The 27,012-nt window shown below is 45.3% G+C and overlaps 1 long non-coding RNA gene across 1 annotated transcript; it reads right to left on the bottom strand.

Annotated features, from left to right (window-relative positions):
- LOC116813788 (uncharacterized) lies at positions 1-22,037 on the bottom strand. The gene is made up of 3 exons (XR_009214986.1): positions 21,823-22,037; positions 20,843-21,070; positions 1-57 (listed from the first exon to the last, which is right to left on the bottom strand). It is a non-coding gene; the product is annotated as an uncharacterized LOC116813788 (long non-coding RNA).
- Between the last annotated feature and the right edge of the window lie 4,975 nt (positions 22,038-27,012).

The following is a 27,012-nucleotide window of genomic DNA, read 5'->3' as shown; positions in this document are numbered from 1 at the left end:
ACCAGCCTGGTGAGCTCACATAAGCTCTTCAATCTCTATGTGCCTCCGTTTCCTCATCTACAAAATGAAAAGAAAAATAATGGCTACTTAGGGACTTTGTAGTGAGGAGAAAATGAGACAAGGAAAGGTCCAAGAGGATCCCAGCACAGAGTGGGTGGCCCTGACATGCTTGTCTCTTCCCTTCCCAGCAGAAACTCAGTGTCTCATGTTCCAAAATCACATTCCACAACCTCTCTACACTCTCAGTGACAATTCCAGCATGTTCTGTCTCTCTCTCTCTCTCTCTCTCTCTCTCTCTGCTGTGGACACTGCAGGAGGTGAATGAAGACAGGAAACTCCTGTGTATGCGTGTCCAGGGCTCTTGGCTGGGAGTGGAATTGGGGCAAGGGGCAGCTGCCTGGGAGGAGGGCCTTGGCATTGGCCAGAGAATGCAATTAGCGCTGATGAGGCCCAGGGTTCCCTCTCCATATGGGCGTGTTAACTCGGCCACTGCCTTCTTCTCAATAAACACCAATAAATACTTTAACAAGGCACCAGCCCGAGGTGGGGTGGGTAGGAAAAACAGGAGAGAGTCATTAAGATGAACAACAGCTCTCCCCTGTTGAAAGCTTTATTTGCATTCCTTTATTTAATCTTGATCTTTGCTCTTTAAGAATGTATATTAATACTAACTGCCGTTATTTAGTAGTTACTTACCCTGCTGCAGTGCTGTAAGCACTGTACACACATTTTCTCGATTATTCCTCTCACAATTCTAAGAGGCAGGTACTATCACTATCCCCACTTTACAGGTTAGAGTACTGAGGCTCAAATAAGTAACTTGTGCTAGACCAGCGCTTCTCACACTGTAGTGTGCCTATGAAATACCTGAAGACCTTGATAAATTCTAGATTGTTCAGCTTCAGTAGGGCTGTGGTGGGGCCTGAGATTCCGCATTTCTAATCAGGCAGTGTGGACGCTGCTGGCCATGAGCCACACTTGAGCAAGGAAGTCCTAGACCACATAGCTGGAAGGTGGCTGATCTGGGCTCTGCCCCTGGACACAGCATCGCACAACTGAACCAAGTGTGGGGGTGACTTCAGAATAGCACTCTAATGAGGGCACAGAGAGAATGTCAGAGAAGACAAAGAAGGGAGAGACTGTTTCTGATCAGATGGTTGAAGGAAGACTGCATGGAGGAGGTGGGGTTTGAGTAGGCCTTAAAGGATGGGTAGAATGTTGACAGAGATGGAAGGGAAAGGACATCTCAGGTCAAGGGAACCCATGAGCAAGAACAGAGAGAGGGAAGAAGGGGATGTGTTTGGGAGATACTATGGCTAAGTATGGGGTATGTTATGGGTTGGAACGTGTCCCCAAATTCCTATGTCCAAGTCTTAATGCTCGGCACCTCAGAATGTGACCTTGTTTGGAAATAGGATCACTGCAGATGTATTTAGTTAAAATGAGGTCATGCTGGAGTAGGGTGGGCCCCAATCCAATACGGCGGGTGTCCTTATGAAAAGGAGAGGTTTAGACACAAAGATGCATGCTCAGGAAGAATGCCATGTGCACATTGTCATGATGCTGCCATGTGCTCAAGATCTACCACATGTTCCAGGGGGAGTGGCGTGGAATGGATCCTTCACCTGGTGCCTTTGGAGGGAGCATGGCCACGCCAACACCCTGATCTTGGACTTCCACCTCCAGAACTGTGAGACAATAAATGTCTGTTGTTTAAGCCACTGTTTGTGGTATTTTGTTACAGCAGCCCTAGCAGACTCATACGGGGTGTCTGTTGGGTGCCTGTTGCGTCTGTATCGGCAGATGGCCTCAGGAGAGAAACGCTGTTTTGTGCCTTAGGAGCTGCACTTTTAGCCCCAAGAATATCTCTTGTCTCAAAGGGAAATAAGTCAGGGAGTGGCTAATGGGAGAAACTCACTCCCTACCGCCTGGGACCTGGTTGAAAGCACAGGTACATGAGGGTGGCTTCCCATTTACAAAGAGCAACACACACACACAGCTAAGGCATAAGTCAAAGCATTTCCAAGCACTAAAGTGGATGATTTAAGTTTTTCTTCTTCACTGAGAAGGTCATAGTAGGGGAAACGGGGCATGAACTACTGGGTACTGAGTCCTGCTATGTGTCAAAGACTGTGCTAGGCACACTTGATGATTTAATTTCATCTCTACTGCACTCTTAGCAGGAAGATCTTGTTATTTTCATGTCACAGAGGATGGAATTGAGGGTCAGAGCATTTAGATCACTTGGCCAAGGACCCGCAGATGGAAGTAGCACAGCAGATATTGGGCCCCGGTGGTGCGCCTTCTCCTGTCCCCTTTCTCTCGTTACAGCGGACATGGTGATGGGAAAGTTGACCCAGAGCTGGGCCAGGAGTTGAGGAAGGAAATGAGTCTAAGATCAGAAGGTGGGTGGAGAGATCTGCCCACAGAATTTTTACCATATGAGAGAACAGCCCCCTTATTGTCCAAGCTACTTTTAGTTGGACCGTCTGTTATGTGCCACCGAAAGCATCCCAACAGAATCAGTGGCTTAAAATGAGCCAGGTCTTTAGGTATGTGATAGATTGTAAGTGCTGATAAACAATAACCCTCTTTCCACACCCACATTCTGAACCAACTGAGAAATAAGCACCAGAGAAAGGCAGATGGAGCCCCAAACATCACCTTCACTAAAGATAAAGCTGCTCTGGGAGAGATGGTGCTCTGTGGGGAAGTGGGTTGCCTTATGTTGTACTCAGAATAGACAGACTCGCCCACCCGGGTGTAGGCAGCATTGGGCCGTGGCAGGGACTGGAAGAGCCAAACAGAACCTGGCTCCCGTGGGCAGCTCATACCCAAGAGACAGTGGGGAGGAAGGGGCTGGGCTACTGCCACTCAGTTCCTTAGCCCAGACTCACCAATGAGATAGGTCACTCAGAGGAGAGGGCATGTGGGGGGTGAGACAGTCAGCCGAGTCATGATAGCTCGGCTCCTGGAGGACTCGTCAAGCGTGGGGAAGAGGCTGGGCATGGTGGTGCACTTTGGAAGGCTGAGGCGGGCAGATCACTTGAGGCCAGGAGTTCGAGACCAGCCTGGCCAACATGGTGAACCCTCATCTCTATGAAAAATACAAAAATTAGCCGTGCATGGTGGTGTGTGCCTGTAATCTCAGCAGGAGGCTGAGACAGGAGAATCGCTTGAACCCAGGAGGCGGTGGCTGCAGTGAGCTGAGATTGCACCACTGCACTCCAGCCTGGGCAACAGAGTGAGACTCCATCTCAAAAAAAAAAAAAAAAAATGGGAAAGAAATTTTCTTCCAGAAGGGTAAAACTGGAAGGAAGGAAGGAAGGAAGGGAAAGGAAGGGAAGGAAGAAATAAGGAGGTAAAGAAGGAAATAAGGAAGGAAGGGATAGAGAAATTGTATAATATAAACTTATTTTTGTTTTTAAAAAAGGGAAAAGCTGCAAGCGTGTATATGTTTGGGTGAATACAGATAGGCATGGAAGTGGCTACAGCAAGATCGCCCCAGGGGGAGGGTGGAGAAGGGAAGGAAAGATGATAGGTGGTCTCTAACGGGGTGGGGGGCAATGCTGCGCAGGGCTCTTGACCACTAGGAGCTGCCAGTCCTTTGGGAAAGCTCAGACAACCTTTAGGACCTCGCCTGGAAGGTGAGATAGGATTATGGCCTCGGGTTGGAACTGGATGGTGCAGATGTTTGGTGGGAGACTGAAGAAGTCCGAGCAGGGTTCACAGAGGAGATGGACACTGACAGGGAGGCTGAGAGTATAGACCAGGAGTTCTCAAAGTGTGGTCCCCAGACCAGCTCCATCCATGTCACCTGGAAACCTGCTAGACATACAGACACTTGGGCCCCCAGATCTGCTGAATAAGAAACACAGACAATGTTTTAACAAGCCCCCCCGATGACTCTGATGCTGGCTAGAATTTGAGAACCACCCATGTAGAAGATGCAGCTTCGGAATCAGACCCACGTGGGTTTAAATCCTAGCTCTGGTTCTAATAACTGTGGCCTTGAGCAATGCCAACAACTTCCATGAGCTTCAGGTTCCTCACTGGGAAAATAGGAATGATTGTCCTATTTTGTACAACAATTATTACTAGGTATGTGTCAAGCACTGTCCTTCATACTGAGGTCCAGAGTTAAAAAGTCATGACCTCTGATCTCAAGGAACTAACAGTCAGTGGGGTGTAATGACAGCCAATATTTATTGAGCACCTGCTATGTGCCAGACATTATGCTGAGTGCTTTACACGCATGGTCTCATGGAGTTTTCACAACGCCCCTATGAGGTTAGGACAATTATTATCCCCATTTTCAGATGAGGCTGAGTGACTTGCCAAAAGGCACAGAGCCTCTGAGTGTGGACAGCTGAGAGCCAGACATAGGTTGTCCAACTCCAGAGCCCAAGGGAAAGAAACCTCTATGTTGCTGAGCAGGTGGGAAGTATGCCCAGCACAGAGGAGAGATTAAAGTTGTGAGAGGAGTTCCAGGTAGTGAGGGTGTGAACCTGCCTTGCCATCAGGATGCTCTCCTTGGCTGCTCAGATGTGGGTGTACCTTTTCCCACAGTTTCATACCTATTTCCTAGGGTCTACCTTTTCAAAGCTTTAAAGCATTTGGCCCAAGGCCACAGCCAGAATTCTAGAACAAGGGACAGGTATACTACATTCTCCAGAAAAATTAAAATGTTTAAGAAAGAACTGAGTGTGGAGGACATGTAAGAATGCAGCTGTAACATTCCAGGGCCAATGGCATGAAAAGCATCGTCACACCAAAGCATCGTCACACCAAAGCATCGTCACACCAAAGCATCGCCGCCATGTTGAATTATTGGTTGTGCTTAACTTTGGTTAATCACTGTTTGCCCCTCCCTACCTTTACTGCCCCGTGCTAGATTCATCATCTTCTGTTCTCGGATTTGCTCTGTGTCCCCAGAGGCCGGCCACTGCAAACCCCATCTATCATCTGTCCTTGGCTTTGGCTTCCAGTAGGAGGCGCCAAGAGGAGATTGCAAGGAAGGAAGAAAGAGAGATTGGGGCCTTTATCCTCCCCACTCCTACCTGCCTGGCTACGGTGAGTCTTGCAGTGGCCACAGCTCCTGTGGAGTTCCCTCTTCTGTGGCTCCAGCTCTCACCAGCAGCTAGGCCCTCCCCTTGTGCCTTAAGGTCTTGTCTTTTAATGGTAACAGTTCTCTGCCATTGCCAGAAAGCTATTCACTATCCCTTATGGCTTCCCTTAACCCTGCCCACACCTCAAAAATAGTCTTTTTATTATGCTGTCTTCCTGGTAAACCTTTTGGGCACTCCATCTGTTTCTGAGTGGGATCCTTGCTGATGCAGACACCAAGGCATATAGTTAACAACAACAAAAGCTAGCATTTATGGGGTGCTCACCATATGCATGGCCTTGTTCTAAGTGCTGTACGTGTTTTAACTCATTTAACCCTCCCTCTGGAGTAGATGCCTTCAGGCATTATTCCCGAATGCATGCTAGTTACCCTTGGCCAATGAACTTCAGGCATCGTTCCAGATGAAGGAAACAGGATGGTAAATCAAACGGAAGCTCCTATCATATCTGGCTTTTATTACTGTGCCGAGGACAGTGATGTTGCAGAGGCCAGGTGCCTTTCTCAGTGACAGCCTCTAGTCTGGTTTACTTTGGCATGGCCCCCCGAACAAGCTCTTCGAGTGCTGGAAGCATTTCCCATGCGGCTGGGTTCCTCCCAGGACCCCGCGCAGGGCTGTGGAACCAGCAGCAGAAGCTCCAGGGGCTCCTGTGGACTGGTCGATTGGCTGATATGTGTGGCTGAATGAGGAGATGCTTTTAGAGTAACTGCTGCCAGGGGAAAATTCCAAGTGCAAAATATTATTATTAATTATCACAATTGCTCTTACAGCTGCAGGCACCGTGTCTGCTTAGAAGGAAGAGATAAGGCATCCCTGCCAAAGTAAAAAAGACTGATTAATGCTGATGGATTTTGTCCTCTGAGAGGAGGCTGCAGAGTGTTATTATTTTTTTTAATGACTTTGAGACTGAAGTTTTTTTGTTTTTTGTTTAAAAACCTAGACTTGAGACCTGGCTTGGTGCAAGGCTGTGTGTCCTTGAGTGAATTACTTAACCTCTCTGTAACTCAGAGTCTTCATTGCTTAAATGAGAAGAAGTTAGAACTAGGTAATGTCTAAGACTCCTTCTAGTAGCTCCCCAAAGACGCTGGGCAGTACAACACTAAGGCCCCACTAAGGAGAGTGGGTTTACTCACTCTCTCTCCTACTAATGGGGCACTCCCAAAAGCTAGTGCATACCTGCCCCCTGGGTTCTTCAGTATGTGAGAGTAGAACTTGTCCTACTTCTACTGCTATGACTGAGGCGAAGGTCATGGCCACGGTGGGGAGAGGGGCAGAGTTCAGGGCCTAACACAGAGTTTCTTCTTCTTTCTCCCCCAACCTCCATCTCTTCTCTTTCCTCCTTCTCCATGATCACAATAAGAGCTATAACAAGGGCAGCAACAGCAACCTCCGACTGCCCTGCTGGAGCCCTTCCATGGTGCCCAGACCCTCTTATCAGCACTCTGTATAAATCCATCCTTTTAATCCTCATGATACCTCGATGAGGGATGTATTATTCTTACTCTCCCTTTGCTGATGAGGAAGTGGAGGGATGGAGTTTTAAAGTCATTTCTCTGAGTTCACACAGCCAGGAAGCAGCATCTATTCTCACAGCTGGAAAGACGTTCAGAGCCACTGGTTCTCAACACTGGCTGCACATGGAACCATCTAGGGAGTCACAGCGCTGATGCTCAGCTTCTACCCCAGAGGTTCCGATTTAGTTGGTTTGGGGGGCAGCAGCTGGGTATTTGTGTGTGGGGGGGTTAATTTCCCCCAGATGATTCTAATGTGCAGCAAAGTTTAAGAACAACTAATTTAGTCCAATTACCTATTTTACAGATGAGGGAATTGGGGGTCAAAGAAGGGAAGTGGATTTCCCTCGAGCGTGGGCCCGCCCTGCGGCCCTCCTGGTGGGAGGACTGGGGGAGAGACACCCTGAGTTCAAGTAGCTCATTTTGCACTATGCAGCCCCCTCAGAGCCCAGTATCTTTGGATCTCCCCAGGATATCCCAGGGGTGATCCCCACTGTCTCCCTACCCTAGCCATCCCTTTGACTAAGTTGACTCCAGTGAAGTCGTGGGGTAATTGAGGGACCCCAAGGAAGGGGCCAAGGCAGAGGAGATGGAGACTTTCCTGGGGTCGGCCCTGGGGACTTAATTATCTTTTACTGTTGCCTGAAGCCTTTGTTCTCATCCTCCCCAGCATATGATCTTCTGAGCTCGTCTACACAGGTTTGAACTGGCAGAGATCAACAATGCCTGACCCACCGGGAGCACTGGTGTTAAGGACACCAACCCCAGGCCGGAGAAGCCAGGAACTTGGTCTGAAACAAAAAACGTAAGAGTGACTGACAGTCTAAGAAGTGCTTCCTGTGGGCCAGGCACCATGAACATTGTTTCATTTAAGCTTCACAAATACGAGAGGGAAATACGAGAAATTCGACGTTTCAATTGTGGAAATAGAAGCCTAGAGAGGTTAAATGATTGCCCGGAATATATCAACTAGTAAGTGACAGATGGAGATTTGAATCCAGGTCACTTGCTGATGTCAATCTAAGTGCCACCTCCTCCAGGAAGCCTTCTCTGAACACCAGAAGAGTCCTTTTGTATACTCTGGCATTCTCTATGTGTTACTTATCTTCCTTTATAATCAGTCACTCATCAGTGCAGCTCTGCTCTTCCACTAGACTAAGTTCCTTAAGGAGGACTGTTTTTGCCCACACACCTCCACCCCATCAATATGTATCCGTTGAAAGAAAGAAAAGGCAAATGGTCCAACCAATTCCAAAGTCAATGCTTCTACCCACGCCACAGTTTCACAGATTTCCAAAATGTATATCAACTAGTTAGAAATGGTCTCCAAAATTAGCCTCTTCTAAGAAAGAAGGGTTCCCAGAAGGAGAAAGCCCTGGAGTCCTTGCTACATTGAGGATAGAGAGATACTGGACGTGGTGGCTCACGCCTATAATCCCAGCACTTTGGGAGGCCCAGCATTTTGGGCGGATCACCTGAGGTCAGCAGTTCGAGACCAGCCTGGCCAACGTGATGAAACCCCATCTCCACTAAAAATACAAAAATTAGCCAGGTGTGGTGGCACGTGCCTGTAGTCCCAGCTACTTGGGAGGCTGAGACAGGAGAATCATTTGAACCCAGGAGGTGGAGGTCGCAGTGAGCCAAGACCACACCATTGCACTCCAGCCTGGGCAACATGAGCGGAACTCTGTCTTGGGGGGGAAAAGAAAAAAGAGAATACCTGGGAATTTTTAACCCAAGAAGGAGTCCATCAAAGTTGCAGATCCCTTATGGCTCTTTATTGCACCACTGAAGGCTGAGTGGCCTAAGCTGCACAGAGGGAGAGCTGACCATTCAACTGGGTCATCAAAATTCCCTAAGCATTGGTTATGTGCCAAGTTGTAGCATTTAGCTACACAAAGCAGAATCCCATCCAGTGGATTAACCAAACTGGGAATTGTTCTTTGCATCTAATGACCATCCAGACAAAGGAAGTCCTAGGCTGCTGCAGCTGCTCAAGGAGATCCTGAGGACTCAGGATCCCTCCAGGCACCTGCGCAGCTATCCCCAGTATGTCTTGCATCCTTGTGGTCTCAAGGTGACTGTTCCACCTCTATGTGCGGAGTCTAAGCTTCTAGGTGGGAAGATGGGGTAAAGGTGGTTAGAAATGAAGGCCAAAGGTAAAGAGCCCCCTGGGGCTGAACTTTTATCAGGAAAACAACAGCTTTGCTAGAAGCACACCCTATAGAGTTCAACTTGCATCTCACTGGCCCAAACTGGGTCGTATGGCATTGGAGCTTCAAGGGAGTCTGGGACACGAATATCTTTAATTAAGCATGTTGCCCACCTGGGATTCTATTGGAAAGGCAGATGGGAAGGATGGATATTGGGCAGGTCACTGGCAATACCTGTCATCTAGGCTCTGTGCTAGATGAGCAGAATATACAGATGACTAATATATATGCACCCCGCTTCCACCATGGGGCGTAGAGGCTATGCACCCCACTTCCACCATGGGGCTTCCACCATGCCTTGTAGAGGAGCCAGTCATGGGAACAACTTTTTACAGTACAACATAGATAACATTAGAAGAGTGACAGAGCACATAAAAGTGAACAGGTGAAATTAAGTAGATCACCTGGGGGAGCTGGAATAGCTATCACAAAGAAGATGACGTTTGCAATGGATGACAATGGAACAGGAATGTCCAGGGAAACAGAGCAAGGGCTTGGCCTTTGAAAAGCTGGTCCCCAAACACCCCGTTGGCCCCAGTTCCTGGAATTACCCCACTCTGAATGCTTTGCGTCCACCTAGAACTAGCTCTATTTTTCCTTCTTTGGGATGGATCTTGGAAAATGAATAGGAGTGCTCTAGACAACAGTGAGAACTTTCGAACTCCGATTACCATGTAGTCTTTCAGCCTCAGTTTTTGGGATTAAGACATTCTGCATGCTTTAGAGCTCCAGACAATTTACCATTCCACATATTCCATACTCTGTTATATCTCTGTGCCCTTCTACAAGATGGTTTTTTTACTGCCTGCAATGCCCCTCCGCTTTCATTCTCTAGGATATGGCTCTCCTGTGGTGGTGACTCATCCTCGGCCAGCTGTTTAGAGGGCGAGAAAGGACTCCATCTGAGTGAAATGTATGCAGGAAGATGGAGAGCAGTCACACGGCCCCGCTGCAGAACTTGGCTTTGCTGGTCTTAGAAACGAGGGAGGAGGAGAAATGACAACCAATCATCTGAGAGAACACTGAGGCATCAGCTGATGCCCACAACAACCCTGTGTGGTAGATATTTTTATATCCTTTTGAGAGCCTTGGAAACCGGAACTCTGCGAGGTGAAGCAATTTGCCACCCCCCACCCCACTGCAGAGCAATAAGTGACATATTTCGATTTGAGTCTTGCCCATCCAGTGCTGAAGTCCATGGTCCTTTCATCAAACCACAAAATCTTCTTGGTGGCTTTCCTGGTCCTGGGTTCTGCCTTCTTTCTGGAGGTCAGCCCTGCCATCTGGAGGTTTTACTTCCAGCTCTGCAAGATGAAGAGCTTCTACCTTGAGTTTCCCTCCTACCCTTCACCCTTGTTGTGAGCTACAGTGGTGGCTCTCAACCAAAAAAGAGCCTACAGACATCTTTGATTGTCACAAACCAGCAGGTGAGATGCTACTGATATCTAAGACAGGAGAGGCCAGGGATGCTCCTCAACACCTTGCAGTGTACAGGACCACCTCACCCCTGCCCAATAAAAATTATCCCCCCATAAAAATTATTCAATAAAAATTACCCCCCATAAATATTATCCAATAAAAATTATCCCCCATAAAAATTATCCAATAAAAATTATTCCCCCCAATAATTATTTTGTTATCCCAATAAAAATTAACCTGGCCTGTAATTCCAGCACTTTGGGAAGCTGAGGCGGCTGGATCACCTAAGGTCAGGAGTTCGAGACCAGCCTGGCCAACATGGTGAAACCCCATCTCTACTGAAAATACAAAAATGAGCTGGGTGTGGTGTCACACGCCTGTAATCCCAGCTACTCGGGAGGCTGAGGCAGGAGAATCACTTGAACCTGGGAGGCGGAGGTTGCAGTGAGCTGAGATCGCGCCACTGCACACCAGCCTGGGTGACAGAGCAAGATTCTGTCAAAAAAAAAAAAAAAAAAGAAAAGAAAAGAAAAGAAAAAAATCAGCCCAAAATATCAGTAGTGCTGGGGCTGAGAAACCCAAGTTAGTCTCCTGTATTCTTCCCGAACACCAAGAGAGCAGGTTCTTTCTGGAAGGTTTCCTGAGCACTTTTTGCCATATTCTCACCTCCCTTTGCTGACTCAGTGCAAGGCAGCAAGCATACCCTGGGCTGGTTGGGTTTTCTGCTCACATGGGTTCTTCCTTCTTCACCCATGTCCTATATTCTTGTTCATCGTAATTCCATTCTTTGTAGTTCCAATTCTTATGAAGAACTTGGGCTCTAAAGCCAGGTTATCTGGGGTTTGAATTGAGAGCTTAGGTCTTACCTGGGCCAAGTCTTTGAACTCCTCTAAGACTCAAGGTCCTTATCTTTAAAATGGCGATAAAATAGCATAAACTTATTTAGGGTGGTTTTGAGGCTTTAATGGGATAACTTATGTAAATCGGAGTACCTAGGCAGATGGTAAATACTCAAAATGTGTCTGGCATTATTATTATTCTGAGAGTCTAACCTTATTTGTTAGCTTTTTTTTTTTTTTTTTTTTTGAGCCATTTCATTTCCTTGAAAGGCATCTGGGATGGGGAAGGAGGGAGACACTGGAGTGAGGTGCCCCAGAGCACCAATCCCAGCTCTGCTAACTTGCTGGCTGTGCCTGAGTCCTCATCTGTGAAGCTGGCATAATAATATCCCTTCATAATTCTTTTTTTTGAGGCGGGGTCTCACAGTGTTGCCCAGACTGGTCTCAAACTCCTGGGCTCAAGGAATCCTTCCCCCTCAGCTTCACAAGTAGCTGGGGCTACAACCCCACACCATTAAGCCTGGGCTGACTTTATAATTCCTGCCAAGATTAAGCTAGCTAACTGTCTGACACTTAATAGGTGTTCAGCAAATGTTAGCCACCCACTCTTTCTATTTGTGAGTCTTCCTGGGCATTGATGAATGGAGCTTCTGACGCATCTTATTTACATCAAACTTGTAGATTATTCTTGCCTGAAAATAATTAGGGAAGGCAATCTCTCTAGCCCGGGTGAGGCAGGACTGAGATTGTGCTATCCTTCTCCAATGTGGTATCAATAAAGCTTTGGTAAAACTCAATAAATAGACTCATTTGGCCATCTGCAGTGGAATTCAATACCGAGAGCATTGTTTAGAAATGGCATTCCTAGCCTGCAGGAGGTGAAGATGAAAGCGCATTTGCTTCATTTCTCTGTAGGAGTTAGCAAGTGGAAGAGACGTGCTTTGACAATAGTTGGGAAAAGAGGGTGTTATGCTGAAATCTTCCACATAGCCCTCCAGACCCACTCTCCACCCCTCTTTACTCTGCTCCTGCCACAGAAGGCTGGACCATGTGGACCACGTCAGTGAGTTCTGCCATTTGTGAGCCTTGCCTGGCATGGGAAGGAAGAGAGTCAGGTGTGGATATTTATTTCCCTGCCCCCCTCCCCGCAGCATCACTGCAAGCTGGCTGATCTCCAAAGACCACAGCTTTTATCCAGGCAACTCTCTCTCCACAAAATGTTCTTTCTCTTCGGCTTCCTGCTAACTGTCCCCTTCCCTCTCTTTGGCAGCCCGGGGTGGTAATGGTTCCCCACGTTGCTCGCCCCCACAGTGTTGCACCCTCCCTATGTTGCCCCATACCCTGCCCACATCTTCCAGGTAGTCCTTTTATTAAACTCAACTCAAATTATGCAAATTGAGAGTGGCATCTATTTCTTGCTAGTGCGTTCATGGATAAGGTAATGGACATTCCATTGAGTATTCTCCTGCAAGTTCCTGGTCCACTTTGTGGTGATGTGTATGAGTTTGCTAGAGCTGCTGTAACAGAGTCCCACAGAGTGGGTGGCTGAAACCACAGAAACGGGTTTTCTCACAGTTCTTGGAGGCTAGAAGTCCAAGATCAAGGTGTTAGCAGAGTGGGTTCCTCCTGAGGCCTGTGAGAGAAGGATCTACTTCAGGCCTCTCTCTTGGCTTGTAGATGGCCATCTTTTTTCTGTGTCATCAAACTGTCTTCCCTCTGTACTTGTCTATGTCCAAATTTCCTCTTCTTTTAAGGATACTTGTCATATCGGATTAGGGCCCATCCTAATGACCTCATTTTAATTGAATTACCTCCTTAAAGACCTTATCTCTAGATACAGCTATATGATGAGGTACTGGAGGTTGGGACTTCAAGATATGAATTTGGGAGGGCATGGGCATGATTCAGCCTTTAACATGGTGGTTGAGAAATGGGAATGTGACTATTGGGTAGGAACAAAATATGTTCAGGGCCTGAAGATACAGCAACATTCAAGAGCGAAGAGGTCCCTGCTTTCAAGGGGCTTACATTCTAGTGGGAATGGGTGAAGCAGGAGCAAGAGCTCCACAAACAAACAAATCCGTATACACCGCAGCATTCTAACAATGACAAACCCTGGAAGGATAAACCTGGTGTACAATAGAGGGACTGCACTGAGTTGACTTTAGCTAGAGAGATGGAGGTGGCCTCTCTAAGGAGATCTGAAAGCTGATACTCAGGGGAGAGACAGGAATCACCATCTGAATACCCCATTTGGGTGGAACATTCCTGGCAGAGGCAGTGTGGTCAAAAATAAGGAATGAGTTTTTCATAATCGCCACTTTGACTGGCATGAGATGGTATCTTATTGTAGTTTTGATTTGCATTTCTCTAATGATCACTGATGTTGAGCTTTTTTCATATGTTTGTTGGCCGCATGAATGGCTTCTTTTGGGAAGTGTCCGTTCATGTCCTTTGCCCACTTTTTAATGGGGTTGTTTTTTTCTTGTAAATTCGTTTAAGCTCCTTGTAGATTCTGGATGTTAGACCTCTGATAGATAGGAATGCTTTTACACTGTTGGTGGGAATGTAAATTAGTTCAACCACTGTGGAAGAAAGTGTGGCAATTCCTCAAAGATCTAGAACCAGAAATACCATTTGACCCAGGAGTCCCATTACTGGGTATATACCCCTCAAAATGTAAATCATTCTATTACAAATAAACATGCACGTGTATGTTCATCGCAGAACTATTCACAACAGCAAAGACAAAGAATCAACCCAAATGCCCATCAATGATAGTCTGGATAAGGAAAATGTGGTACATATACTCCATGGAATATTATTCAGCCATAAGAAGGAGCAACATCATGTTCTTTGCAGGGACATGGATGGAGCTGGAAGCCCTTATCCTCAGCAAACTAATGCAGGAACAGAAAACCAAACATTGCATGTTCTCACTTATAAGTGGGAGCTGAACAATGAGAACACATGGACACAGGGAGGGGAACAACACACACTGGGGCCTCTTGGGGGATGGAGTGGGAGGAGGGGGAGCATTATGAAAAATAGCTAATGCAGGCTTAATATCTAGGTGATGAGTTGATAGGTGCGGCAAACCACCATGGCACATGTTTACCTAGGTAACAAACCTGCACATCCAGCACATGTACCCTGGAACTTAAAATAAAAATAAAACTTTTCTTAAAAAAGGAATGAGGCCTTTCCATCCAGAGAGCAACTTCTGCTGTTGCAGAAAGAGAGAGAATTCAAGGATCATATTGGTTTTGCTGGAGAGAAACTTTAAAAACCAGATCAAACAAGCCTCGCTAGGGTATATGAACATCCCAGGACACTGTGGCACATGACAGTCGGCTCTGAACTTGGACTTTGCCTTTATCCCGTCTTCCATGGGCCTGGCCAGGGGGGCACCCAGAAGAATCTAGGGCAGAGGCTGAGAAACAAAGTTTGGCTCAGCTCCATCCTGTTTTAACCGTCAGGCATTTCAGGGCACAGCCGTGCAGAATCTGTGTACAGAGATGACTGGGTGATCCCACCAAACCAATCACAGCTTCCCCTGAGGTCTGCTACGTGGCACAAAGGATTACTGTGCTGGAGCCGGGCTCATATTAAAGTATTAATCTACATTTAAAATGTTTCTCCTGTGTCCATGGGGATCTCAGCTCCATATGTTTGCAGGAGCCCTGGGACCAGCAGTGTGTTTGATTTTGAGTGTTTTGAAATGAAGGCTAAAGGTGGCTCATAATAAAGCAGCGTGAGGAACAGCACAGAAGTCAAGACTCCCCTTGAGTAAATATTGACTGACAAGAGGCTTTCCTTCCCACAGACCGCTCTGAAGCTATTAGCTTACAGCAACCCTAGAGACCATCTCCTTCTACTGGTTCAACCTCCCTAGGTTTAGACGCTTCCCTCCCCTCTTCCCTTCCTCTCTCCCTTCTTCCCTTTCTCCCAAAAATGCATTGAGCTGACAACCTGTGTCAGTTTCCTACAATTTCTGTAACAAATAACCTCAAACTCGGTGACTGAAAACAATGCATATCTATTATCTTCTATTTATTATCAGTTCTGGAGCTCACAAGTGTAAAATGGGTCTCACTAAGGCTACAATCACGGCGTCCATCGGCAAAGCTGCACTTCCTCTGCAGGCTCTAGGGAAGAAGCCATCTCTGCCTTTTTCAGCTTCTAGAGGCTGCGGCATTCCTTAGCTCAAGGTCCCTTCTTCCATCTTCAAAGTCACAGTGGCCAGCCAAATCTTTCTCATGTCCTCTCACTCTGATATGGATGCTCCTGCCTCCATCTTTCACGTACAAGGACCTCTGTGGTTAGATAAGGACCCACTGTGGTAATCCAGAGTCATCTCCCTATCCCAAGATCCTTAATTTAATCACATCTGCAAAGTCCCTTTTGCCATATAAGATGATTTATGCACAGGTTCTGGCATTTGTACATGGACATCTTTGAGCGCTGTTACTCTGCCTGCCACACCACCCCTCACGCAGTTTAATTTTCCCAAGCTCTATGTTTTCAAAGCACCTATACTCCTTACACACAGTGGCCATCAACACTGTAGTTCACTGCTTAGTTGTAAAATTACTGATTTAATGTCTGTTCCCTTTCTGGACAGAAAGCACCCCCTAACCAGGGAGGTGATTATAGATGTGTTGACTATCCCTATTATTTTCTCAGGGGTTCCTAGCAGCCTAGGAAAGAAAGGAAACATGTTGACAAGGAAGGACAAAGAGAAAAGAAAACAATAGCTGACACTTAATGACCACTCACCCTGTGCCAGCAATGTTCCAAGTGCTTTTAATCTATTTAACCAATACGTTGTGAAGAAAGGGCTGTCATCTAACACAAGCAAGTGGCACAGCTGACATTTGAAATTTCTCATCTTAACCGCTTCATCATAGAAATGAATACTCTTAAACAGTACTTCATGTGCTATAATAGAAGTCTGAGAGGTGGAAATGAAGGAGACCAATTTTCTAGAGATGTCAGGCAAAACTTTCCAGAGGATATAATGAATGAGTAGCGCCTTAGAAGCCAGTGGTGAGGGTAGGGAGAGTGGAGCAGAGTGTTCTAAGCAGAGGAGGCTGTGTGAACAAAGGCCCAGGCAGGAAATGGCTTGGTGTTTTCTGGAAATTGAAGGTAGTACAGTATTGCTGGTGCTTAGATGGTGAAAGGCAGGGCACAGAAAAGGAGATGAGATCTAAAAGGGACGTGGAGGTGCCATGCCTGAGGTTGCTGAGACTGCTGTAGGCCAAACCTGTGTTACAGGAAAGGGAGCCTGATTCAGACCCCAAGAGAGTGTTCTTGGATCCTGCACAAGAAATAATTCAGGGCGAGTCCATAGAGCAAAGTGAAAGCAAGTTTATTAGGAAAGTAAAGGAATACGGAGTGGCTACTCCATAGACAGAGCAGGCCTAAGGGCTGCTAGTTGCGCATTTTTATGGTTATTTCTTGATGATGTGATAAACAAGGGGTGGATTATTCATGCCTCCCCTTTGTAATTTTTTTACTTTTTTTTTCTATTATACTTTAAGTTCTGGGATACATGTGCAGAACATGCAGGCTTGTTACATAGGTATACCTGTGCCATGCTGGTTTGCTTCACCCATCAACCCATCACCTACATTAGGTATTTCTCCTAATGCTATCCCTCCCCTACCCACCCCCCCACCGCCCAACAGGCTCCGGTATATGATGTTTCCCTCCCTGCCTCCCCTTTTTAGACCACATAGAGTAACTTCCCGATGTTGCCATGGCGTTTGTAAACTGTCATGGTGCTGATGGGAGTGTAACAGTGAGGAACGTCAGAGGTCACTCTAGTGGCCATCTCGGTTTTGGTGGGTTTTGGCCAGCTTCTTTGCTGCAACCTGTTTTATCAGAAAGGTCTTTATGACCTGTATCTTGTGCTGACCTCCTAATTTATCCTGTGACTTAGAATGCCTTAACCGTCTGGGAATGCAGCGCAGTAGGTCTTAGCCTCATTTTACCCAGCTCCTATTTAAGATGGAGTTGCTCTGGTTTGAATGCTTCTGACACCTGCCTGGACTTCAAACATAATCCTAGGGAAAATGGGAAGCCACTTTTGATACCAAGTTTTTCACAAAATCAATTTACTTGCCACGTGGAGAAAGGATTGCAGGACTGGGATGCTGAAGGTGAAGTGGCAACCGGAGAGGGAATGAATGGAGAATCCAGAGATTTTGCGGCTTCAGTCCACGGCATCCTCAGCCACCATCTGGACCCTCCCAAAGGCCTCACCAACACCCACAAAGGGAGGGTGGGGGAAGTAGCAAGCCTCCTGCTGTTTGGAATAAAGAGATGTAAACTCCAGTCTCTGCTTCAAAACCAGTCAGAGGGAGTAAAGTGAGCCGAAGAGAAATGCACTTAATCCTTAACTCATAGCCCCTTCCTCCAAGAAGCCTGCCTTGCTCAACTCATGCAGAAATTATTTCTCCTTCCTGTGAATGCCTCCCATTAATGCTTCTGCCATTCATTCATTCAATCAATGAATATAAACTGAGCACCTATTATGTGCCAAGTGCTGTGTTAGACGCCATGTTAGAAATAAACAATCCTAACTTATTCTCTACCCTTGTGGAGTTTATTATCTAGTGAGAAAATAAAACACCAAACAAATAAATTCTTATCCTGTAACATGATTTTAAGTATGGCAAGCCCCAAGAAGAAGTTTAGGGTGCTTGAAGGTGGTGGGAAGGGGAATTTGATTATGGTAAAATGCATCTTCTGCTTCTATTCTTTACCTCTCCTTGCATTCTCAAACTTGTCACGTGACTTTCAAGTTTATTCCATAACATCAAAGTATATTTCCACAACCCCTTGACTTTGAGCTTGTTCATGTTACTGGCTTTGGCCAGTAAGATGAAGTGGAGGTGACAGTGAGCTAATTCTAAGCATGGGCCTTGACAGGCCTTAGTGTGTTCTGACTTGCCCTCTTGCCCCTCTGCCATCACCTTGAAAACATGCCTTGGTTGGCCTGCTAGTCCCATGAGGATGATGAGAGACCTGTGGAGCAGACCCATCCCAGCTGAACTGCCTTAGCTAAGTGAAGCCTAGGAGCCCCCATTGGCTGACCCCTCATCTCTGAAGATGAGCGAGAGAGGCCAGCCAAAGTCAGCAGAGCTGCCCAGCCAATCCCAATCCAGGCCAGCTGACCTCTAGCTAAACTGCACATTTGGGAGTTCATTAATGCTTAAGTTGTCAGTTGCTGAGATTTTTGTGGCTATTTGTTACGCAGCATTATTGTTTATAGTTAACTGTTACACTGACTTAGTCTGAGCAGCCTATGGCAGGGTTCCCTAAAGAAATGGCATCTCAATGAAAACTAAATTAAGTTGGTAAAGGAAGAGATGAGGAGTATTTCAGGCTGAGGGAGCAAAATGAGCAAAAGTCCTGAAACAGGAAGGACATGAACTTTTAAGAGAGAAAGTGAAAAAAATCAGGAGTTCCTAGGAGTGAGCATATAGAGAGCCAAGGGTGACCAGGCATGGTGGGAGAGACTGGCAAGGAAAGTATACAGGTAACTGCCTTGCGCATGGCACTAAGCAAAATTAATGTTCTGTAGCATTGTGCATTTTCGTGATGTTCCCAACTATACAGTGATCCCTTTCAAGAAAAGCTGATGATTTTTATCTTGTCTCCTCTCACCCTACCAGAGCAACACCCCACATCACAATAAACGACCAATATCTTTGGTGTATGAAAGAGTTGAACTAATGAGAGAGGTGCTGAAATAACAGCTTCTTGGCTTCTCTTAAACCTTGGACACTGACTACAATTTTACTTCCTTGGTAATTAGTTCATTCATAACACCGTTGTTTGAAATGAACAATATTTCACCCCATCACTTCCTGTTTTCCTGTTGAACTTTTTGTTTCCTCATAACATTTGCCACTGCCTGACATTGCATTTACAGACTGTTTTTTGTATCTGTCTCTTCCACTAGAGAGCAGAGACTCTGTCTTGTTCATGATCGTATCCTCAATATCTAGGACTGTCCCTGACGCAGTTGTAGATGCACAAAAAATATTTGTTGAATGAACGCATAATCAGATGATGAAACACTTAATGCTAAACAACGCTTTAAAAAGTGCAACACAGAAGTTAGAGTGTTAATTATCATTTGGTTCAGTAAGAAAGTAGGGCAAAACTTTTTTATCTGGAATGGGGAGAATCCATGGGCACAGCAAAAGGAATGATGAAATCATCTATGATTCTTACTGGGATTGGTGGAACCAAACACAGTATGTGACCAAAAACATGGGGTGTGGGCCTATCAGCACCTCAATATCATAGCCCTTACATTTATAGAACGCTTGTCATTTTATAGTGTTCCTTCCCATACTAACTCACTTTGTACTCATCCCATGCCTGAAATATATACTGTAGTGTATAGGGATTATTATTTCCTTTTATAGATAAGAAAACCTAGGTTAGTGAAATTTAATTATTTGCTGAAATGGATTTAGGGATTTGCTATGGTTTAAATGTTTGTCTTCTTCAAAATTCATGTTGAAATTTAATTGCCATTTTGAAAGTATTGGGAAGTGGAATTTCTAAGAGGTGGTTTAGGTCATGAGGGATCCACTCTCATGGATGGACTAACGTTGTTATCATGGGAATAGGTTTGTTATTGAGGGAGTGGGTTTGCCCCCTCTTGCTGTCTCTCGCCCTCTCCTTGCTCTTCCACCATGTTATGATGCAACAAGAAGGTCCTTGACAGACGTCACTACTTTAATATTGGACTTCCCAGTCTACAGAACTGTGAGTCAATACCTTTCTGCTTATTATAAGTTCCCCAGGCTGTGGTATTCTGTTACAGAAGCACAAAATGAACAAATACAGCATTCTATCTTTTAGTTTATCAATCTTTCCATATAGCACAGTTGTCTCATAAGATGTCTTTAAGAAAAAGCAGATGGAGCTGGACATATTTTGAAAAGCTGGATGCCAGATAGGTGCATTTTAACCTCACTGTGCCTATAAGATTCTGCAGGATTGGGCTTCTGCCTGCATCTCTAGTTTCACTTTATGCCTCTTTTTCCCTAGCTCCTAAACTTCAGCTACTTTGTCCCTCCTCATCAAGAGGCTTCCTAGTTCACAGCTTTCCCATATGCTGCTCTCTCTGCCTGGAACACACTTCAGCCCAATTTTCACCTGGATAACTCCTACTTCAGAACTGAGTTTAAATGCCACTTCTTTTTTAAAAAAGACTTGCTTTTTTTACACTCCTTCACTTCTATTTAGCCCCATTTATTTTTAAAGCACCCCATAACTTATAATTATTCATTTAATATCTGTATCCCAAACTCGACAAGATTTTTGAGGGCAGGGTACTTACCTGTCTTGTTCAGTAGTGGATGCTAAGCCCATGATACAGTTCCTAGTATACAGTAAGCACTCAATCAATATTCTTTGAGTCTAAGAAATGAACAAGTGGTGAGGGAGGGCTGGGCTTTATTGTCTTAAAATTGGAGTCTATTCCTTAGGTTTTAAGCATAATTCCCTGTAGTTAAAGGGTTGCAGTATTTTAACAGTTATCTACTGCTATATAACAAACAACTCCAAAACTAGGTGGTTTATAAAAACAACCCTTTTGCTTGTTTACAGTTATGTAGGACAGCAATTTTATTTTTTATGTGAAGAAAAACTGCAATAGAGGACAGCAATTTGAGATAAGTTCAGCTAGATCGTTCTGATGGTCTCACCTGAATTAACTCATGCATTTGCTATTATCTGGACTGGATTGGGGCTGGATGTTGACTGGGTCACTCTCTCCTTGGGATCTATCATCCTCGAGGATGGTGGTAGTCTCATGGCAGCAAGTAGGGTGATCAGCCATGCTGCTTTGCGTGGGACTATCCTGGTTTTAGCAGTGAAAATCCCATATCCTGGCAAACTCCTCAGCCTTGGGCAGATCAGGATCGTTGGTAATCCTATCAACAAGAAAGAAAGAAGGTGGAAGTTACAAAGCCTCTGAGGTCTAGGCTCAGAAATTCCACAGTGGGACTTCTGTTGCATTCTATTTGTCAAAGCATGTTATGAAGCCAACACAGACTCAAGGGGGTAGAGAAATAAGACTTCATCTCTTGATGAGAAATACAGTTAATACATGTTGCAAAGGGAAATGCATACAGGAATAGAAGTGTTTTGTTTTTGCAATATACTACAGGTTTTATGGAAAGTAAGACCACAGATTCAGAAATGAAAGTAAGGCTTTTTTGTTAATTGAAATATTTGTACTAAGTAGTGAAATATTGAGAGAACCCCCACTAGTCAAATGTTGAGTGACAACTACATCTCAGTTTCTTAACACATCAAAATTATAGGTTTTCTTTTATATACAAGTACAACCTAAGACAGACACCCCCTTTGGAAAAATGTCTTGTGGTCAGCAGATTGAGTGGGATAGTAAAATTTCAGGTAAAGGAGAGAACACTTCTTGGCAATTAAGGGGAGAGGGGAGGGCAAATCTTGTAATCCTATGTTAACAATATCAAAAAGCCTATTTCAAGAGTAGTATTGATAAAATGTTTGCCAAGTAAAATATTTGGGATAATACTTTACACTTATATAACGCTTACTGTATGCCAGGCACTATTCTGGTACAGTTGATTTACAACTATTTATACATTCAAACCTCATGTTAATAAATGAGGAAACTATAATAAAGGACAAGGTCACCTACGTAGTGTGTGGTGGAGTCAGGATTTGAACCCAGGTAGTTTGGCTCCATTTGTCTTTCCAGGTGCTGCCATTTTGCTAAGAGTTTAACTTCCGCTTCCTGACTAGCAGTTGGGAATGACAATCTAAACTTCTGTCTGTTATGGAACTTGCTCTTCCTCCTGAGGGTTAGAGAGAAAGGCCTTGGGTAGCCTCGGGACTGAGATCTAGAAACAAATCCGCGCGCCCTGAAGGGCGGCCCTAGAGTTTGATTCCGGAATGGAAGTCCATGGCTTCGTTTCCCACCCGGACAAGAGTGGCGGAGACTCTTGCGCAGGCGCAGTGACCTAGTCAGTGCTACTGCCCAGGTCCGCGCCCACGTAAAGTAGCCCGCGAGCCCCGCAGTCCGAGGGTCGGGCTGGCCTCTCCCCACCCACGAACATGGCTGTCAAGGTGGGCGAGGGGAGGCAGCAGCCGAGAGGGTCCACGGGGCAGGGCGGAGGGCGGGGGTAGCGACGGGGGTGGGAGCGGAGGGACCAAGAGCAGCCTGGGAACCTCGGGTCCCGAAAGGGCCCGGGGTGTAGGAACGGCTGCCGCCCTGGGGCCCGCGAGTGGCCGTGTAGAGCTTCTCGGACGTCCTGGAATGCACCACACCTCAGAGATAATCATCTTAACCCACGCGCACATTTCACATATGGGCAGACTGAGCCCTGTCCCCTCTGGGAGCCCTGGAGAGAGCTTCAATCGCTTACTTTTATTTCTCTGAACCTATATTTCTCATCTGTGAAATGGGATGACCGGTTCCTGCCCGGCTTTTGATTGCACTCTTAATGGGCACTGTGTTAAGTGCTTCTTATTCACAAGATTATTGTGGGGAAATCAAATGAGATGATGAAAGTGAAAGCCATTGGCACGCTTTTAAGCATGATATAAATGTGACCTCTTATGAAATACTGAGCCTTATATGTAGTTAGTTTTTAAAGAAAGAGGTCGAACTTTGCTGTTTCTTGGGCTCTGGTCACCCCACTCTCCCTGGCCAGATCTGTTACAAATAGATCCAATTAGTCACTGGAAGAGTTGAGAATAGGACTGGCCCAGTACAGATAGGCGACTGATTTTGTCCTTGCTGTAGAGTATATCTTTAATACTCCTTCAAAGGAATTAAAATGAGTTAGTAATTTGTAGCTGCTCTAAGCGTAGTTCTCTGGCAGTTTCAGAATGTTTTTCAGTTTGCTAATTAATTTGGGAGGTTGGAAATTGTTGATGTTGAAAATGGAACATGGAACACTTGGCTTCTGTTTCCCTTCTTCCCCTTTTGGTTGAGAGAACCCCAGTTACAGTGGGGGAAAGCCTTGGCATCCTCATTGCCTCCTCTTTGCATTCACAAGCTCACCATTCCTTTCGTGGACAAATCTTCTAATATTTTAAAACACATTTATGCAATAACTAACATGGATTAAAAGCACTGTGCCAGGCCTTTGAGAGATGAGAAAATGACTATGGTAATGGTCCTGCCTCTCAAGGGTCTCACGGTATTAACAGGAAATCAGGTAGTAGGGGATCTGATGCAAGTAGAGTTACATTAGGACAAAATGAAGGTTTCACAGACAACCTCCCTTATTTTATTACAGCCATTATTTTACTTGTGATTGGTGTCATGTCTTCCAGTGAACACTACATTTAGAGCTAAAGTTACGTGCTTTTTCAGACCCTTAGTTGTCATGAAAGAGATCTTAAGTTTTATACCTGCTCCTTTCCAATATCCATCATCACCAACATGCCACCTAACTCTGGGAATATATTCTCTAACGACCTGAGTGAGGCACATACATAAAAGGAGAATTTCTGAGGCTTAACTTTGCTTTTCGTGTTGGTGGTTTGGCTTCGGGACTTGCTGCCCTGTCCCATGACTCTTATATTCTCTTATCCTTACTTCAAGGTCCGGCTAGTCCACCAGACCTTCCTAACCATCTGTATCATATTGTTCACCCCTTGAAACTGTAGCATTCATGGTACACGGCTCTTGACATTTAATTGTAGACCAATTTGCATTGTTAGTTAACTTTCATTCTAAGATTGTGAGTTGTTGAGCAGAGGTTGGAGGATGATGTGCAGTAGATGAAAAAGCACAGGTTTGGAAGATAAACAGACTTGTTTGAATTCTGGTCTCCCTGTTTATTGTCTGTGTAGTGGAAACTTTGTGAACCTTAGTTTCTTCAGCAATCACGTATCTGTAAAATCTGTCTTCTGCAGGATTTTTACTCATAGACACGTGGTAAGAATTAAATAACTAAATAAGATGAGAAGTACTTTTCCTTCCTTCCCTGCACCCCTTTTTATTTTCTGTTCCCAGCCTTATACAGTGTTTGTGCCTATAGATTCCATTTAATACCAGTTTAATTAATGAGAGCCCGTCACATCCAGTTAAATTATGAATGTGGGCTAAAGTTTTTTCGCTTAATTCAGAATCATAAAATTTTAGAATACACTTCTGATTCTCAGCCTAATGCTCTGTCCATTTTTCAGTGTAGTTCACAAATGTTTCTTAACACCTGTTAAGTTCCAAGTACTGTCTTTTCAAGGAAATATGAGATGAGACAGGTTACTCTTCTCAAGAAGTTTCAGTCTATCAGGGAAGCTGGGGATATCTTCCTCTTATCCGTGTTGCCTCTATTCCAACAAGTAAACTTTCTGAAAATTGGAGTTCTCTCAGGTGTGGAGTTCTCTCAGGCCATCTTTTAGCTCTACACTCTTCTTGAGTAAACTCATCTACCCCTGTGGCTTCTGGCACATGTCAGAGACTTTTATGTGCCAGAGACTTCCACATTCATACTTAAGAGTCTAGACTTTTAAACTTCAAACCCATATCTACAACTGTCTTTAATAAATGCAACTATTCTACAACTATTTAACATTAAACTTATCTGAAATAAATCTCTCCAAGCCTGCTCTTCCTCCAGTGTTGCCCATCTTCATGGAGTGGTTGAAACCAGGGACCCAGGCATCATCCTGTGATCTCCTGTCTCTCATATCTACCCTGCCTATATATCCAGTAAATCATTAAGTCATATAGCTTCTGCCTCCAAAATATAACTGAAATCACCCAATTCTCTCCATATCCACTCATATCACCAAAGTTTAAGCTACCATCATCTGTCTCCTGCATAAACCAAAAAGTATCTGAGTACCACTGCATAAACCAAAAAGTATCTGAGACAGGTCTCAATCAATTTAGAATTGTGCTTTGCCAAGGTTAAGGACATGCCTGGGACACAGCCTCGGGAGGTCCTGAGAACATGTGCAGGTGGTCAGTCTACAGCTTGGTTTTATACGTTTTAGGGTGACATGAGATGTCGGTCAGTACATGTAAGATGTACACTGGTTCAATCTGGAAAGGCAGGACAACTTGAAGCAGGGTGGGGTGGGGAGCTTCCAGGTCATAGGTAGATTCAAAGATTTCCTGATTGGCAGTTGGTTGAAAAGAGTTTATCTAAAGACCTGGAACCAATAAATGGAGTGTTTGGGGTTAAGATAAGGGGTTATACAGACAAGGGTTTTTATTATGCAGGTGAAGCTTCTAGGTAGCAGGTTTCAGAGAGAATAGATTGTAAATGTTTCTTACAGACTTAAAAAGGTGCCAGACTCTTAGTTAATTTCCTCGTGGATCAGGAAAAAGATCTGGAAAGGGAAGGGAAAAATCTATAGATGGTAGAGACAAACTTTGCAAGGGCTGTTTCAAAATATGTCAAAGAAGATGGGGTGCAGTGGCTCACGCCTGTTCTCCCAGCACTCTGGGAGGCTGAGGTGGGTGTATAACCTGAAATCAGGAGTTCAAGACCAGCCTGGCCAACATGGCAAGACCCAGTCTCTACTAAAAATACGAAAATTAGCCGGATGTGGTAGTGAGTGCCTGTAATCCCAGCTACTCAGGAGGCTGAGGCAGGAGAATCACTTGAACCCAGGCGGCAGAGGTTGCAGTGAGCCAAGATCGTGCCAGTGTACTCCAGCCTGGGCAACAGAGCAAGACTCCGTCTCAAAAAAAAAAAAAGTCAAATACATTTTGGGGTAAAATACTTTGATTTCTTTTAGGGCCCCGTATCTGTCATGTTGGTATCTTATTGCTATGAAGAATCTGTTTTGTCAGTCTTTTTTTTTTTTTTTTTTTTTGAGACGGAATCTCACTCCGTCGCCCAGGCTGGAGAGCACTGGCACGATCTCAGCTCACTGCAACCTACGACTCCCAGGTTCAAGGGATTCTCCTGCTTCAGCCTTCTGAGTAGCTGGGACTACAGGCATGCACCACCATGCTTGGCTAATTTTTGTACTTTTAGTAGAGGTGGGGTTTCACCATGTTGGCCAGGCTGGTCTCAAACTCCTGACATCAAGTGATCCACCTGCCTCAGTCTCTCAAAGTACTGGGATTACAGAAGTGAGCCACCGCGCCTGGCTTGTTTCGTCAGTCTTAAGGTGTGTTTTAATGTTAAATGCTGGTCAGCCTCAGCCTGAATTCCCAAGGGATGATGGTATAATGAGGCATGTCTGACCTCCACTTCCCATCATGGCCTGACCTAGTTTTTCAGGTTAATTTAGGAATGTTCTTGGCCAGGAGGAGGGGTGCATTCAATTGGTTGGGAGCTTAGAATTTTTTTTTTAAGTTTATTTACAATGGTAACAGCTGTCTGTCTCAACTCTCCTGTAATCCATTTTCCACATGGCAACATGAGTGATCTTTTTAGGTACAAAAAGATCAGGTCACTTCCCTGCTGAAAATCTCCCAATGCCTTCGCTGGTAGGATTAAAGTTTAATTATTCCCAAGCCCTCTGACAGTCAACATACTTTGCCTCTACTGGCTTCTTGGTCCCCAGCTGCCATCACTCCCCTTCCAGCCACACTAGCTGTTTCTTTTTTGTTTTTGTTTGAGACAGAGTCTTGCTGTGTCACCCAGGCTGGAATGCAGTGGTGTGATCTCCGCTCACTGCAAGCTCTGCCTCCCAGGTTCACACCATTCTCCCGCCTCAGCCTCCCGAGTAGCTGGGACTACAGGTGCCTGCCACCATGCCCAGCTAATTTTTTTTTGTATTTTTAGTAGAGACGGGGTTTCACCATGTCGGCCAGGATGATCTCGATCTCCTGACCTCGTGATCCGCCCGCCTCAGCCTCCCAAAGTGCTGGGATTACAGGCGTGAGCCACCGTGCCTGGCCCACCTTGGCCAT

This window comes from Hylobates moloch, unplaced genomic scaffold (assembly GCF_009828535.3).
Source record: "Hylobates moloch isolate HMO894 unplaced genomic scaffold, HMol_V3 SCAFFOLD_9, whole genome shotgun sequence".
Lineage (NCBI taxonomy): Eukaryota > Metazoa > Chordata > Mammalia > Primates > Hylobatidae > Hylobates > Hylobates moloch.
This window is presented reverse-complemented; position numbering and strand designations above follow the sequence as displayed.